Here is a 15,124-nt window from a genome sequence, read left to right as displayed (position 1 = left end):
GGAAGCTTCAATCAGAAATGCTGTTCATAGCATCTGCAACTACACATGAGGAGGAAAAGATGGTAAAGAGTAGGTGAAAGCAAGGAAAATATTCAATTTGATCAAAAAGATCTATAGAATTGATATTATCACTTGCATGTAACTTCTTGAAATTGCCATTTGTAGTAGCTACGACATTTTCAGATAGCATGACAAATCATGTGACGATAATAATTATAAATTTGTCAAATCGTGTGAGTTTGCTTAGGGGTGGGAATTCTCAACATGACTTGAACTGTACATAAAGTTAACGGATTAGAATTGAGTATTTTTTAACATGAACTCGTATATGACACGATCCATGAACTCATATAATAAGTAGGCCGTGTTTGGGTTGAAATTGCAAAATTTGAAATTAGCACGTTTAACCCGTTCATTTTGACATGTAACCCCATTAACACGAACATGACCCGTGATCTGAAAATGACCTGTTTACTACCCACAAACACATATACATTTTATAACTATATAAATATAATTTAATCAAATTTCATCTCAACTATTCATATAATTTGAAAACTAATCTCAACCACTTATTTGTTAATATATAAAAAGATAAATCATAAGAAATCTTAGCCTAAAGGGTTGTTTGGGATGAACTATATAAGTTGACTTTTTAACTTTTGGACCAAAAAAGTAAAGGAAAAAAAGATGATTGTTTGAGATAATTTTTTAACTTTTTACGAAAAATTATGTATTAAAATATTTTATGAAATATCAAAATTACCTTGTTACCCTTCTTAGTACTGACATGCTTTCCGTACATGTCAGTACGGTTGTCATGGTCTGCTTTGAGTGCACTGAGTTGCATTGGCTTTGTGCACTGGCTTTGTTGTTGTTGTTGTTGTTTTTCTTTTTTTTTTTTTTTTTTAAATTTTTTCTTCACCTATGATCCGTGCACTGTTGTTGGGTACATACATTGTTGTGTTGATTCAACAAAACCATAATGGTGGCATTATGCTACTGGTGCACCTGTCTCTCATTCATATAATTTTTTATTTTTTTCTTTCCACTCATGATCTGTGCACTGTTGTTGGATACATACATTGTTGTGTTGAATTCAACAAGACCATAATGGTGACAGCCCAGTAGTACAAGGTTTGCAACATGAAAAAAAATAGCAAATCAAAAATAAATAAATTAATTAAAAAAAGCCGAAAAAAATTAAAATGCGACAAATTAAACAAAAACGAGTGATGTTCTGCTATTAGTCAAGGAAAAAAGCATTTTTTGGGGTTGCACTATGCTATAATGTTTTCAACATCTCATACATTTGTGCGAATTTTTTTCTCTCTTGTCTTTTTCATATTTGGTAGAAAATGAGACTTCACGTTACCGTAGCTATTACGTGAAATATACACATACTTCATATTTTCTATGTTCATTTGTGGTCATGGGCAATAATATTATAAGTTTATAAATTATTTCAATAATATTAATGCAAACTTAGCAAAAGTTTTTTTTAAAATTATTTTTATTATCTCAGAAATTTAAAAATACAATTACAATGTTATAAACCTGACGTGTTTATGAATTTGATTGTTGTTGCTAATTACAATATTATTTTTGGTTGTTGATAATTTTGTACAACAAATTATATCCTTGTAAGCTATGATGACATAATACAATTTTTTTCAACAACATACATAAATTTTATACAACATACAACAAAGATAACACCCGCCACAACAACAAATGCTTCGGCCTTGCACGTGCGCTTGTTGTTGCAGTGTGTATGTAATATTCGCTCATGTTGCCGATATTCGCTCATGACAACATATGTTCGAGCAATAAAATTTTGTGTATTATTCATACTTTTCGAATATATTATTTTGTTTGTTAGTTCGTACTGCTACTTTTTTGGAATAATTTTGAAAATCGAGAAAAATTTGTTTTGATCGTAACAAAATACATTTTGTTACAATACAATAACCTCTCTTAACTTTTTTACATTTTAAAAAATACATTGTCAAATATCACGACTTAAAAAAAGGGTCGGCACCCACATTGTTTTTCCTAGAACCATTGTGTATGAATTTTCATATTACATGTTAGGTATGTTTATAACAATTATTACATAATTTTCCTAATACAGTTAAGACAAATTATAATTTTTATATATATATATATATATTCATGGTGGTGCTACATATTTTATTTGTTAATCACAAATAATCTGCATAAAAGAAACACAGTGGTCCAGGTAAACAAGTTGGACAAAAGGGAATTTGTTACTAGGCACGGGGTGTAAGAATCGATGTTTAGGCTCGGTTGTGACATAGCGCAACACCCTGCTGTTGTGCATGCTCCCATCCCAACCGGCGGACATGAATGTGAAGCACAAATCAAAGTCACAAACGACAATAATATTTTGCATTGGCACGCCTTTCCAGCCATAGTACAAAGTGGCGTATTCTTGGGAGACACGGGCCATCATGTGCGTGTCGTCTAGTGCACCAATGCAGTCCTACGCGACGCAAGCATTTTACAAAATGTAAATTAAAAATTTCAGATTTTATGAATAACTGTAAGCACCGAAATTGATACACAGCGTCACCTTGCATGGCCAGTACTGTCGCTTGGACCGTTAATGTGGATGGCCCACTTATTGGACTTGCTCCGGTGCAAGACTCCTACTATGAATCGACGTAAATGGTATCATAGCTTGCAAAACCTCGTGGAAATGCCGTGATAATGTCTCCTTTGAGTGTGGGAACCGTTCTTGCAAATTTCTCCAAGAAACTCCCTGCAAAACAGAAATGAAAATCGCTACATTCTCTTCGAGCGGCACCCCATGCTTTCGCTGCGGCACTGTCAATCCAAAATCTTAAAGAGAGTCGCACAACAACAAGAAGACTAGTCGGGGCATATTAACGGCATTTTCAAACCGGCCTGAGTGGCCATTAAACAACTAGTACATCCATAAACGTCCTAACAATATTGATGTATTTTGCGGGACTTTGTAATAATGGTTGTAATAATACGTTGTCACATTGTTCCATGCTTTTTGTAAGTTGTGATCAGTTTCTAACACCATTTCTCTCGCAATTTCATCGATTGTTTCCTATAACCCTACATTTCCGTAGATGTTACTAGGATCGGCTTCGTCCACCATGTTACCTATACGAAGCACACGTAAATGAAATGATGAATAATTTGTTATGCATGTGTGAATATTTATTTTACAAAATAACCACCATATGTTGTGTTAGTATTTCGTATAATTTTTTAGGTGTGTCACTAACCTTGTTTCCAAACTTTTTTTTTTACTTACTATTTTTCCACCAAAATGTCAACAACTTCAATGGTGAAATATGAAAAGTGTATGAACTGCTAGCAAAAATAAATAAATAAATAAACCACTAAAATTCAGCAGCATAAACCAAATCGAAATACATTAACCAACCTGAAATTTTTGTAAATGTCGCAGTATTTAGGGAGGGAAAAAAAAACAAAAAAAAAAAACAACCAAACAAATTCAGCAGCAGATATGTTTGTTTATATTGAAACTTCAGTAACTATGAGGTGAAACATGTCCTCAAAACTAGCCCCCCATTCCGGATCCATGTGTTGGCGCGGATGGGCCCATGGAATTTTGGGACTTCTTGATTCACATCCAACTAATGACCGCCTCGTCCGTCGGAAGCTACAACAATATGGCTTGATTTGCCGGGTTGTCCACTAGCGAAACAACGAAAGGTATTAGTAGGTCTTCCGGATCAATACCGTGTAGAGAGTACAACCTTGCAAGGCATTTTCCAATCACCTCCTGCGTCAAATTTCCGTAATCATGATGCACTTGGACCTCGCGTTGTTGTGACTTGACTGAGGACGTAAGGTTTTCCATGCTACTTGCCAACTTTGAAGCTCCCTCGCTCTGCCCTTTTTTTCACTGCCACTGTTTTGTGGCTTGGATTTTGCATTTGGTCACACCACTTGTAGGTGTGTCATCAACGTGAATTGTCGACGACGCAGCGCGTACTGTCACGAGAGTCTGTTCCACAGGTGCGTAACAGTCCTCCATAGTGTGCTCACTGTGCTGGGTAGGCTAGAAAGGGGGCAGATCGCTATTGTCCTCGCAATCTTCTTCATCCATAGGCAAAGGCATGTCATCCGTTGGGACTGGTTTGAAATCTGCGTCGAGTGTCCATGCAAATTTTCCAGTTGCCGTGGCACCTTCGTACACCCTTCGCATAAGTTCTACGTGCTCCAACGGTTTTGTTTTGAACTTTAAAGCATTCTTGTCAATTTGGAAGTGGGGGAAATGAAGAAGAAGAAGAAGAAGAAGAAGACATGGAAGTAATAGTAAGAAAGTAAATGAATAAATCACAATCTATTTTGTTTTACTTTGGTTTTCACAGCAACCAAAGTAATAGTAAGAAAGTAAGACATTTATAAACCCAAATGCATAGATACTTTAGAAATAGCATTATAGATAACAACATTCAAATTTGAGTACATTTGAACAGATAACTATCAGAATAAGTCAATTTTAAAGTGTAAGAATAAAAATTGGCGAGACCCATTTTTGATGCTCTATTTGGCTGCTAAGAAAATGACAGTCACAGAGTACAAGGATGAACATTTAGAAGTTACAACCCCAGATTCTGAACTACTCTACAAATAACAATGTTTATAAAAACCCTATCATTTTCAGTACATTTGAACGAGTATTAGTATAGCATTACATTGATAATCGTATTGGGAAATAAATAAATTTAAACATTTTCAAGCTTTGGTATCTTCTCATTTGGGTGCCTAGAAATCTAGAATTCCCACAAGAAAATTCGTAATGATGTTATCTCTTTAATGACAAAATAAGATCGAGAATTTGGTTTTCCTCCATTTTTCCTGCGTTTTCTCAACTACCAAACAGAGACAACCCGACAATACACATACAAATTAATATATATATATATATATAATTTACCTGAATTTTTTTGTGAATGGTGAAAGAGTAGAGGGTTGGATCGAAATCAGGGGATGATCAGGGTTTGCATTCGAGGTATGCATTCATTATACTTCTCTAATGAATGCATACGATGTCACTGGTTATAACAAAAATGACAATAATCAAATTCATGTATTGAGGAAGTTTTTTAGTTTTATTAAAAACTTTCTCAACTCCCAGATTGAATATATCAATACTATTCTCTTATTAGACACCAAAAAAAAACCCAACAAAAGCAACAAACAAGGTTCAGACAAACAAAAGCTAGTACGACAGATGAAAATTATACTCAAATATTAATATGAATATGAAAATGCAGAGAAATAAGCATATTAACATAATTAAATGCAGCCCAATCTAAATATGAAGATTAAGCATCATAATTTCAATCAGAAATAACAATGTTATGAAGATTTTGCTTATGCTATGATTATACTAAATGATTCAACCTTAAGAGCAGATAAAAAGACATGGAATTGTGCTTCTAGCAAAATAACAAGACATGGAAATGTTACCTTCGCATATTTGGCCCACCATTTGTCGGATGCTTGTATCAAACCAGTTTCTTCGTTGTAACTTATGCCAGTTGGGTCGTGCCTTGTGTCCATAAGGTGTGCCCATGACTGCTGATTCTTTTTCAGCAAGTTGTACTTGTTTTGCAATTACTTCACCTCATGGAACTTATTCGTACGATCCTGGAAGGCCTTGGACACAACCCTGTAGCCGTGCATTGTCATCGTATGGACGCTGCCCTTGTAACCGGATTCCAACTCCTTCATAACAAGTTCCAAGAAAAGCCGCACTGCGTTGGAGTCCCAAATTGCTTTGTGCACATATGTGGACTGTGGTTATGGCTGAGGTTGAGGCTGAGGCTAACTACTACCCTGCTTACGCAAATTTTTTGAATGCATAGACTGCATTCAGGAGTGATCCATGTGGCTACTACAGTGCAGCAATAATTGTGGTATACGTGCAAAAAATCATGTCAAATGTAACATGCACATTCGTAACATGGCAACATGATGGACAAGCATATAATAGAAGACCGGACAATAGAATATTGCTTAATCGTAAGAAAATAGCATACTAGACATTGTAGTCAGTTCAAAAAAAAAAAAAAAAAAAAAGAGTGTCGCGTGGCAACTACATACAACCTACCAACTGAAGAAAATCAACTACGAAACAACAACATTACAACAACAACACACAAGACGAACATCACAATTTGAAGAAGAAGCAAAGAGTGCTGCAAGTTGAGGATGTTAGCCTTTAACTGGAAGACCATGTCCATAACTGAGTTTTGAGTGTCAGGCACCGATGTTTAGCCATATTTGTCACACCAGCCAATCCAAGAACGACATGGCTGAATAGACACATGTATTAGTGTAGTTTGAAAACATGTAAATGCACTTTCATGTGAATACTCACCACTGCACGAGGGCATTGGTAGTGGGCACGACCCGGATTTTTGGAAGATCTTGAAATCTTCACAACACACGGGCCAAAGCCATAGACATAAAAGGGTGCTGTATGCGCAAACGTGGTAGAGGACACAAACAAAGCCATGCTCTATTTTGGGAACAACCATAGATGAAAATAGTGAAATGGCATAACATGGACATGGTTTACAAGTTATCTTTCAAAAATTTTGGTATTGTGTGGACCTAGTGTATGTGTGCAAAATTGGGGAAACCATGCATGAATGCCTCCCCTCATACCTACCTTGTTGTCTCATTCATTAAACGTCACATGTCATTAACCTCACAAATGCATTATGATCTGTTTGGTTCTTTTAATGGCCAAAATGCTTTTAGACATTTGTGGATTTCCATGTATATTTCATTCAATACTGTTTGTTTGGTTGAATTCTTATAAGTAAAAAATTCGTAATCAGATTTTAAAAAATAATAGTCTCATTACTTTTCATCTTGTCTAGTATCAACATATTTGACTTATGAAATCATATTTGACTTTGTAAAATGAAATGTGCGTTTTATTGTGAATAACAGATTTATACTTTTCCACATTTGTTCTAATACATTTTAAAGGTAAATCGCAATTAGTAACCAATAAAAAGCATGTTATCACGTGATTTAACTAGAGCGCAACCCTTTTTGTAATTAACAGAATAAAGCAAGCAGCAAGAGGTACCACTCAGTGCACCTTTCTTCATGTCATTTTCCCTCTTCATGTATTTATAAGTTTTCTGTCTGCCCATGGTTCCTTTGGGTCCTCAAGCCACAACAATTGATGCATAAGATAATATTTTTGGCTAAATTGTTCAAAATTTGACAAATGTAATTAACATCTATAAAAGATAAAATTTCATGGATCTAAAAATCTATCACTTAACATCTATAATTAACAAAGGCTAAATCCTTTGTGACCATCTATTAGTTGGATACAGATTGGTCGTGTTTTCGAGTCTGCAGAGTTTAGCTTGCTTGAATGCATTAGGTGTCCAATTTGCATGCATTTCAGAAGAAACTGACAATGGTTTTCCTCATTTCTGAGATGTTGCATGAATTAATGATTTAATTAATCTCATCTAGTGCATTGATTACACTTCATCTACAAAATGGGACACAGGTCTTCAATCAATGATTTTGCAGGCACATAGTAGCATACCATAGCTCAACACCAAGAGGAACTAAGATCCTATCACTATATCGAAAAAGAAATAAAGTTTAGCAATGAAAACAAGATCCTAATCTATAATTTATATTTTAACTTGAGCATGTTTTGTATTCAAGATTGGCTAAAAAGAAATCCATTGCTAATGTTGTCTGTAACTTGTTTTGAAGAAACACTGTCAAAATGCAAATCTTTATTTTCTTTTTCTTTAAATTTGTAATTTTGCATATCGAATTGAAGATTTTTTTTTTTTTTTGAAAAGAAAGTACTACCCTAATGCTGTAAATGTAAAATACCACCAAAAAAAAAAACCCTTCTCAAATATGAATATGGTATATAAATAGAATCCTACTCGAAAACAAGATCCTCAACTATAAAATGAAGTTAATTTCTTCATTGTTTCTTCGGAGTCATGTGAAACTCGTAAACCATAAACATATTTGCTAGATATAAGATAAAATTCATCAAACAAACCAACAAACCAGGGGGGAAAATGACAGACAAAAACAGAGACAATACCAAGTTGGCCAAAAATTTGGAAAACCCATAAAAATGCAAACACAAATTCAAATGCCAATGTGAATATCCGAAGTATGTAAGTCAAAAAAAAAGGTAAACAATTTGTGCAAAAAAGGGAAATGTACGAATTTTTGACATGGGCAAAAAATTGGACTGCAAGAGATGTTACCTTCTACTTTGGGGGTACGGGCCGAAATGGTGAAGATCTGGTCAGTGGTGGTGCAGATCTGAACGTCGACTAGGCTTTCCCGCCCAGTATTGGTGTGACGTGCTCTCTTGTTGGGACGCCTTTGGTGATGCTGTAAGGGGAGGTTATGGCGGAGCTCCGACAGTTAGCGGTGTGAGTGTAACGAACTGTCGGCAGCTTCAACGAGGAGTGTTTACGCGTGTGTTTGGAGAAGGAGATAAGATGTTGAGGGGAGAAGGAGAATAGATGTTGAGATGAGACCCTCTGTAAGCCCTAGCTATCCTTTAAATTTGTGTATTCTCAGAGGAAGGGACAAAAGCAAGGCAATTTTGTCTTTTTGCCTTATGAGTATTCATCATTTTTTTCCTGCCCAAACATTGTGAATAGTGTTAATTTTTTTGCTTTTTCAGTGACTTTTTGACTTTTTATCTTTTTTAGGAAATGCTAAACAAGGGCTAAATCTCATACCCATACACCACACACCAAACAAAAACAAAAAACCTATTCTTCTCTGTCGTTGCTCTCGAATCAGCCGGTGTCACAATCGCGACCTTCTCCTTTTCTACAAGGCCAGCGCTGTCTGGTCGGAGGCTGAAATTGTCAGATTATTATTAAACAAACCCAGCACGATTATTTTTTGATTATTATTCTGGGCGGTGGTGTAATGACTTTGATTTTGTTTCAATTGAAAATTATATGTCATTTCAATTCAATTGTTTTTAATGTTAGAAAATGGGCTAGTTTGAATCATTCAACAATTGGACCACCAATAATTTTTTTATTATATTTGTAATTTGTCTACTTTTATTTTTAGGATTTTTTTAAAAAGCTTAGAAAATAATTTGGTAAAATAAATAAAAATATAAAAATAAAAATAAAACCCATCATGTCATTAGCATTGGTGTATGTTTTGGGGTGTTATTAATAAATCTTATATGTTGGAATTATGTTCCTATAACGATTTCGGTTTTAACCCGATCCTTTTGTATCTTAGACTTGGGTTTCGTGGTTTCGTAGTGTTGTTCATGTCTTTTTCCCCTCATATTTCCTAGAGTTTGGCTATTGGATTGTAATTGTTGCATTTGGAACAGGTTAGTTGCTTGGTTTTCAAACTTTTGTTGCCCAAAATTTTACTCATCCGCTCGAGCGGCACTTCTTGTGCTCGAGAGGGCTTTGTGAACTCTCAATTCTTTTGCAGGTCTGCAAAATTACTGGAGTATATTCTACGCTTGAATGGTGCTTTCTATGCTCGAGCGCAAGCGACCTTTCTTGCGCTCGAGCATTGGTCTGTTGTCTACAAAACTACTGAGAGTGTGAATTCTGCGCTCGAGCGTCACTTCTTGATCTCGAGCGGAACAACTTATTGTGTCTAACGCTCGAGCGTCGCTTCTTGTGCTCGAGCAGACTATGCATATATCAGTTCGTAAAGGTCACTTTTTACATCGTTTTTTCGCCTCTTTCTCTCTCTAAACATTTCAAAAACCCTAGATCTAGAGTTTCTCTCTGTAAAACTCATCTTCTCTCTTCCAAAACACCTACATCCGTTGGATTTTCAACCCTAGTGTCTTTGAAAAAAAGGTAAAGCATCTCAAGAGCTCCATTTTAGTCCAAACAAAACTTGGTTTCGGCATCTTTGAAGTTCCTCCATTGCTTCCTTGATCTCTAACTTTGAGGTAGGGACTTTCTACACTCTTCTATGAGTTTTAACTTAGTTATTTGTTGATGTGTAAAGAATATTAGAACTTCGGGATGATTTTGAACAAACCTAGGTTTTTAGTTTAAAATCAAAAGAGAGGTTTTCAAATGTATGTATTAAAAATGGTTATGAAAGTAGATGTGAGATTGTGTTGTGATAAAATTGTTGATTTTCATACCCGGGGTGGATTTTGAAGGAAAATGGAGTTTTACCGTAAAATATCTTAAATAGTCATTTTGTATAAATAAATGAAATTGGTATTGGGAATATGAAATTGGATGAATGTTTATACAAATTGTGTGTTACCTCTCACCTATGGAAATTTGGATAATTTATCTATCTTGGAGATTGTATATCTATTTAGAAATATCTGTTTTGGGCTATCGGTGGAGGATAGCTATGATTGTTGTAGAAATTGCATGAGGATTAGGTGAATTGAAACTAATCTCTTATCCATTGTCATTGAATATGACTATGCCTTTGATACATTGTAAATGTATGATATCTGGAAGAAGAAATGGGATGTACTTTATGTTTGGGAGAAGAAAGGGGATGGGCTCCATTAAAGTAAGTTGGCCTGTGTATCCAGAGTGAAAGTCTCTAAAACCGAGCATATACATGGGTGCCAATTCCCGCGGATGAAATATCCATAAAATGGCAAAATGGAACCATTTGTATAATGTCTATGTTGGTTAGAGACCCACTGAGTTATACCCTCAGTTTGGTTGTTTGAATGAAATGGTGAATGACTTATGAATTGAGATATAAAGCTCGATATGGTATGGTTTTGTGAAAAAGTTATAAATGATTTTATCGTGGGCATTGGATATGCAAATCATACTTATATCTTTGTTAATATTCATACATTGTGTTAGATTGTTTCTACTGGGTTTTGGCTCACCTTATTTGGAAAAATCATTTTCAAGTGTCGGTGATATGTCTCCGCCAAGACAGTAGCTTGGAGGGATTTAGAGCAAGAGCTTCTCTTTTATTGTATTTATTTTGTATAGCTAAGGGCTTTATTGAGCTAGACTTATTTTTGTTGTAACCAAGCAGTGACTTGGAAAGATGTAAGCCTTTAGGGCATATGAATATCTGTTTAACCTTTGTTCCTTTTGTTACCTGTAACACATGCTGTAGATTCAGGATGAGCTATTTATGAATGTATATCACATGTGTCACCTTCTGTTTATTAATTCTGATTAATGGAAGCTTATTGTTTTATTTATGTTACCTCGTATTAATTGTCTTGGGTTGGATCATTATGATTATTTCGGGGCATTACAACTTGGTATCAGAACGTACCGAGTTTTAATACTTTGGGGACGGTGGAAGTCGTTATTGCCACAATGGGTTTGTCTCGCTTGATAGAGACTTTAGTATGTACGATGTGCTTACATTATAACATGTTTATGTGGTTATATGGGTATGAGATTTAGTTTTTAGGATATTGATTAAGTCTATGGGTTTCTAGAAGTCCTATTAGAAGAGATTTGATCACTGTTGTTTGTAATTAGAACTCTGGCGATGCCGCGGGACGGTCATTGTTTGGAAATAAAATTTGTATGTGTTTATGTGACAATGTGCTTATGTGGAGTGAATTACTGTTGTCCACCGCATTAGGACACGAGTGAGTTAGCTTCAGCACATTTGTAAATATGCTAATCTCTTGTGTTACCTTCATTAGGATGTCTGGACATGGACGTGATGGTGGTTTGCGTGGTAGGCCTAGGAGGCATAAGGTGCCTTTACCGAATGATATTCCAGTGCAAGAAGAAGGGGTTGGTCAGGCCAATGTGGTCGAACCAGTGGGTTAACAGGCCATGGGCACCTTAGCCCGTGAAATGGCTGGAGCATTATGGGAGTCTATGCACATTCTTAGAGCTAAGAATCAAGTCCAGGCCCAAGTAGCTGAGGCAAGGCCGTCTTTCTTGAAGCGGGAGTTTTTCCGGTTGAATCCGGATGAGTTTTTGGGTGATCCCAAGGAGCCACTAATGGCGGATGAGTGGCTAGAAAAAATAGTAAAGATGTTCGAGATACTTGGCATCAAGGACGACCAATTGAGAGTGACCTTGGCATCTTTTCAGCTGAAGGGAGATGTGGGTTAGTGGTGAGAGTATGTGCGTAGGCGCATTAGGGTGACCTGGGAGGCTTTTGTTAGCGCCTTGCAGGATAAGTTCTTACCTCCCATGGTTCAGGAGAAGTTGAGAGATTAGTTCTCCAAGCTTGTGCAGTTGAACACTCCGGTGGCCGAGTTTGAGACCACATTTATTAGCTTGTCGAGGTTTGCATTAAAACTCGTGGCAAATAAGGAGCGCCGTTGTTTAGAGTTCGAGAAGGGATTGAGGACCAAGCTCATGTTCAAAGTGGTTGGGTCAATGATTAGAGACTATGGACGCTTTGTGGAGGCGACGACTCACCTGGAGACCGTAATGCAGATAGAGAAGGAGAGGATAACGGGCTCCAAGAGGAGTCAGAATATTCAGGGAAATAGTAAGAAATAGAGAGGTTCTATCCCATAGTCGTCCTAAAGAGCTCAGTCGAGGTCCACTTTTCCAGTACCGAGTTTGGGTTATGAGAGAGGTGGTTAAGGAGATGTCACTTGTTTCAAGTGTGGTCAATTAGTCCACAAGTCTCCAATTTGCTCGCAAAGAGGAGAATGACAGGGGTCTGCATTGTTTTTCACTCGTTCTCAAAGCTAGAGTCAGGGGAGAGGCCAGCCGCTCACTTGTTATCAGTGTGGGCAGGTAGGGCACATGAAGAGGTTTTTCCCTCAGTTGGGCGGCACACCTGGTGTATCTGGTTCAAGGTAGACATAGAGCCACCAGTCGGCACAGTCAGCACAGACCTCGAGGGCCAATCAGGGAGCCTCTTTGGCTTAGTCAGTACATTAGGCTTCTGCTCTAAGGGGTAAGCAGGTTAAGCAGAGACCTACAGGGCTTGTGTATGCTGTTACCGCACCAGACCTTATACCAACTTCTTCAGTAGTGAGAGGTACCTTCTTGTTTTGCAATTCAGTTGCTAATGTGTTAATTGATACGTGTGCATCCCATTCATTTATCTCATTTGCATTGGCATTGGTTTTGGGGTTAGAGTTGGCTCGATTAGCATCTCCTCTCTGTGTAGAGTCACCCATTGGTAGTGAAATTATTTTGAAGCAGGGGTGTCGGGGTTGTGACATAGAGGTTGCCAGTCGCCGACTTCCTTTTGCATTTGTGTTGATTGACATGTCTAGTTTTGATGTTATTTTGGGTATGGACTGGTTGTCATCATATCAGGCTGTCTTAGATTGCTACCGTTAGAGGGTTACTATATGTACCTTGAGCGGTGATTGCTTTTATTTCTTGGGGGATCGGGTTGATGGAGTCTTGTCACCGGTGTATAATCCGTGTGGGCAGAGTGAACTTAGTTGCCTTCTTGCCAGCTTTTTGAGTAGGGAGTGTGATGAAGTCCGAGTTGAGTTGCCAATGGTGGTTTGTGAATACCCAGACGTTTTTCCTGAGGATCTTACTGGTTTACCACCTTATTGAGAGATCGAGTTCTCTATTGATTTAGTGTTTGGCACGACACTGATTTCTATGGCACCATATAGATTTGCACCTACCGAGTTGAGTGAGTTGAAGATTCAACTCTAAGAATTGTTAGATAAGGGTTTTATTCGCCCTAGTACTTCATATTGGGGAGCACCAGCTCTCTTTGCCAAAAAGAAAAATGATACGTTGCGACTTTGTATAGATTACCGAAAGTTGAACCGGTTAACTATTAAGAACAAGTACCCAATGCCTCGTATAGATGATATGTTTGATCAGTTGAAGAGGTCTTGTCATTTCTCTAAGATAGACCTAAGATCGGGTTATCACCAGTTTTGAGTAAGGGAGGAGGATATCCAAAAGACAGCGTTCCATATGTGGTATAACCATTATAAGTTCCTAGTGATGCCCTTTGGGCTAACCAATGCACCAGCTGTGTTTATGGATTTGATGAACCGGATCTTCCATGAGTTCCTAGACTGTTTGTGGTTGTCTTTGTGGACGACATCTTGATTTACTCACCCTCTGAGGAAGAGCACAAGGAACACTTGTGAGTGGTGCTTGAGTTGCTTAGAGCCCACAAACTGTATGCTAAGTTTGGAAAATGCGAATTCTGGCTGAGGGAAATTAAGTTCTTAGGCCATGTGGTATCTAGGAAAGGGGTGACTATAGATTCATCCAAGATAGAAGCAGTGCAAGATTAGGGACAACTTAAGGATGCTTTTGAGATTCGTAGTTTGTTGGGGTTGGTCGGATATTATTGTAGATTTGTAAAGTATTTATCAAAGCTAGCCTCACCATTGACTAGATTGACAAGGAAAGTGATGAAATTTGTGTGGAGTGAGACCTGTGAGAAATCTTTTCAAGTGCTTAAGGTTCAACTTACCATTGCTCCAATTTTGATTATTTTGGAGAGGGGTTTGGGCTATTCGGTGTATTGTGATGTCTCACGGGAAGGTTTGACTTGTGTTTTGATGCAAGAGGGGAAGGTAGTAGCCTATCGCTTACGGCAGTTGAAAACACATGAGAGGAACTACCTTACTCATGACCTAGAGTTAGCGGCGGTGATCTTTGCCTTAAAGATTTTGAGGCCTTATTGAAGTGTTTTATGATCACAAGAGTCTGAAATATCTGTTTACACAAAAAGACTTGAATCCAAGGCAGAAAAGGTGGATGGAGTTCATAGAGGATTATGACTTTGAGTAACATTATCATCCGGGAAAGGCCAATGTTGTGGCTAATACATTGAGTAGGACATCTAACAACAGTCTAGCTTGTATTGCCATTCAGGAATGGAAAATGTTGGGTGCTATCAGTGAGTTTGACTTGCATCTCGGCGAGTCTGTTGAGTCGGCAACCTTGTTTTCAGTAGTTGCATAACCTATACTTGTGAACCAAGTGATAGAAGCACAGAAGGGTGACCTTGAGGTAGAATCCCTTCGGGAGAAGATCTCTAGTGGGAAGGCAGAGAAAGGCTTGAACGTGTACTCTGACTCGAGTGCTAGATACCTTGACTCTCTCTTCGTGTTGGAGTCTTGCTAAGGAAAAGTACTTCAAAAGTTTCACCA

General features: G+C 37.4%; 1 long non-coding RNA gene across 1 annotated transcript; it reads right to left on the bottom strand.

The window, feature by feature from the left end:
• Positions 1-3,370: 3,370 nt before the first annotated feature.
• Positions 3,371-8,626, bottom strand: LOC145789422 (uncharacterized). Its single transcript, XR_014327250.1, has 2 exons — positions 8,313-8,626; positions 3,371-5,874 (listed from the first exon to the last, which is right to left on the bottom strand). It is a non-coding gene; the product is annotated as an uncharacterized LOC145789422 (long non-coding RNA).
• Between the last annotated feature and the right edge of the window lie 6,498 nt (positions 8,627-15,124).

Source organism: Camellia sinensis, chromosome 4 (assembly GCF_055761805.1).
Source record: "Camellia sinensis isolate YWXY chromosome 4, ASM5576180v1, whole genome shotgun sequence".
NCBI classification, from domain to species: Eukaryota; Viridiplantae; Streptophyta; class Magnoliopsida; order Ericales; family Theaceae; genus Camellia; species Camellia sinensis.
The sequence above is the reverse complement of the archived record's forward strand: the minus strand, read 5'-3'. Positions and strand labels throughout refer to the sequence as shown.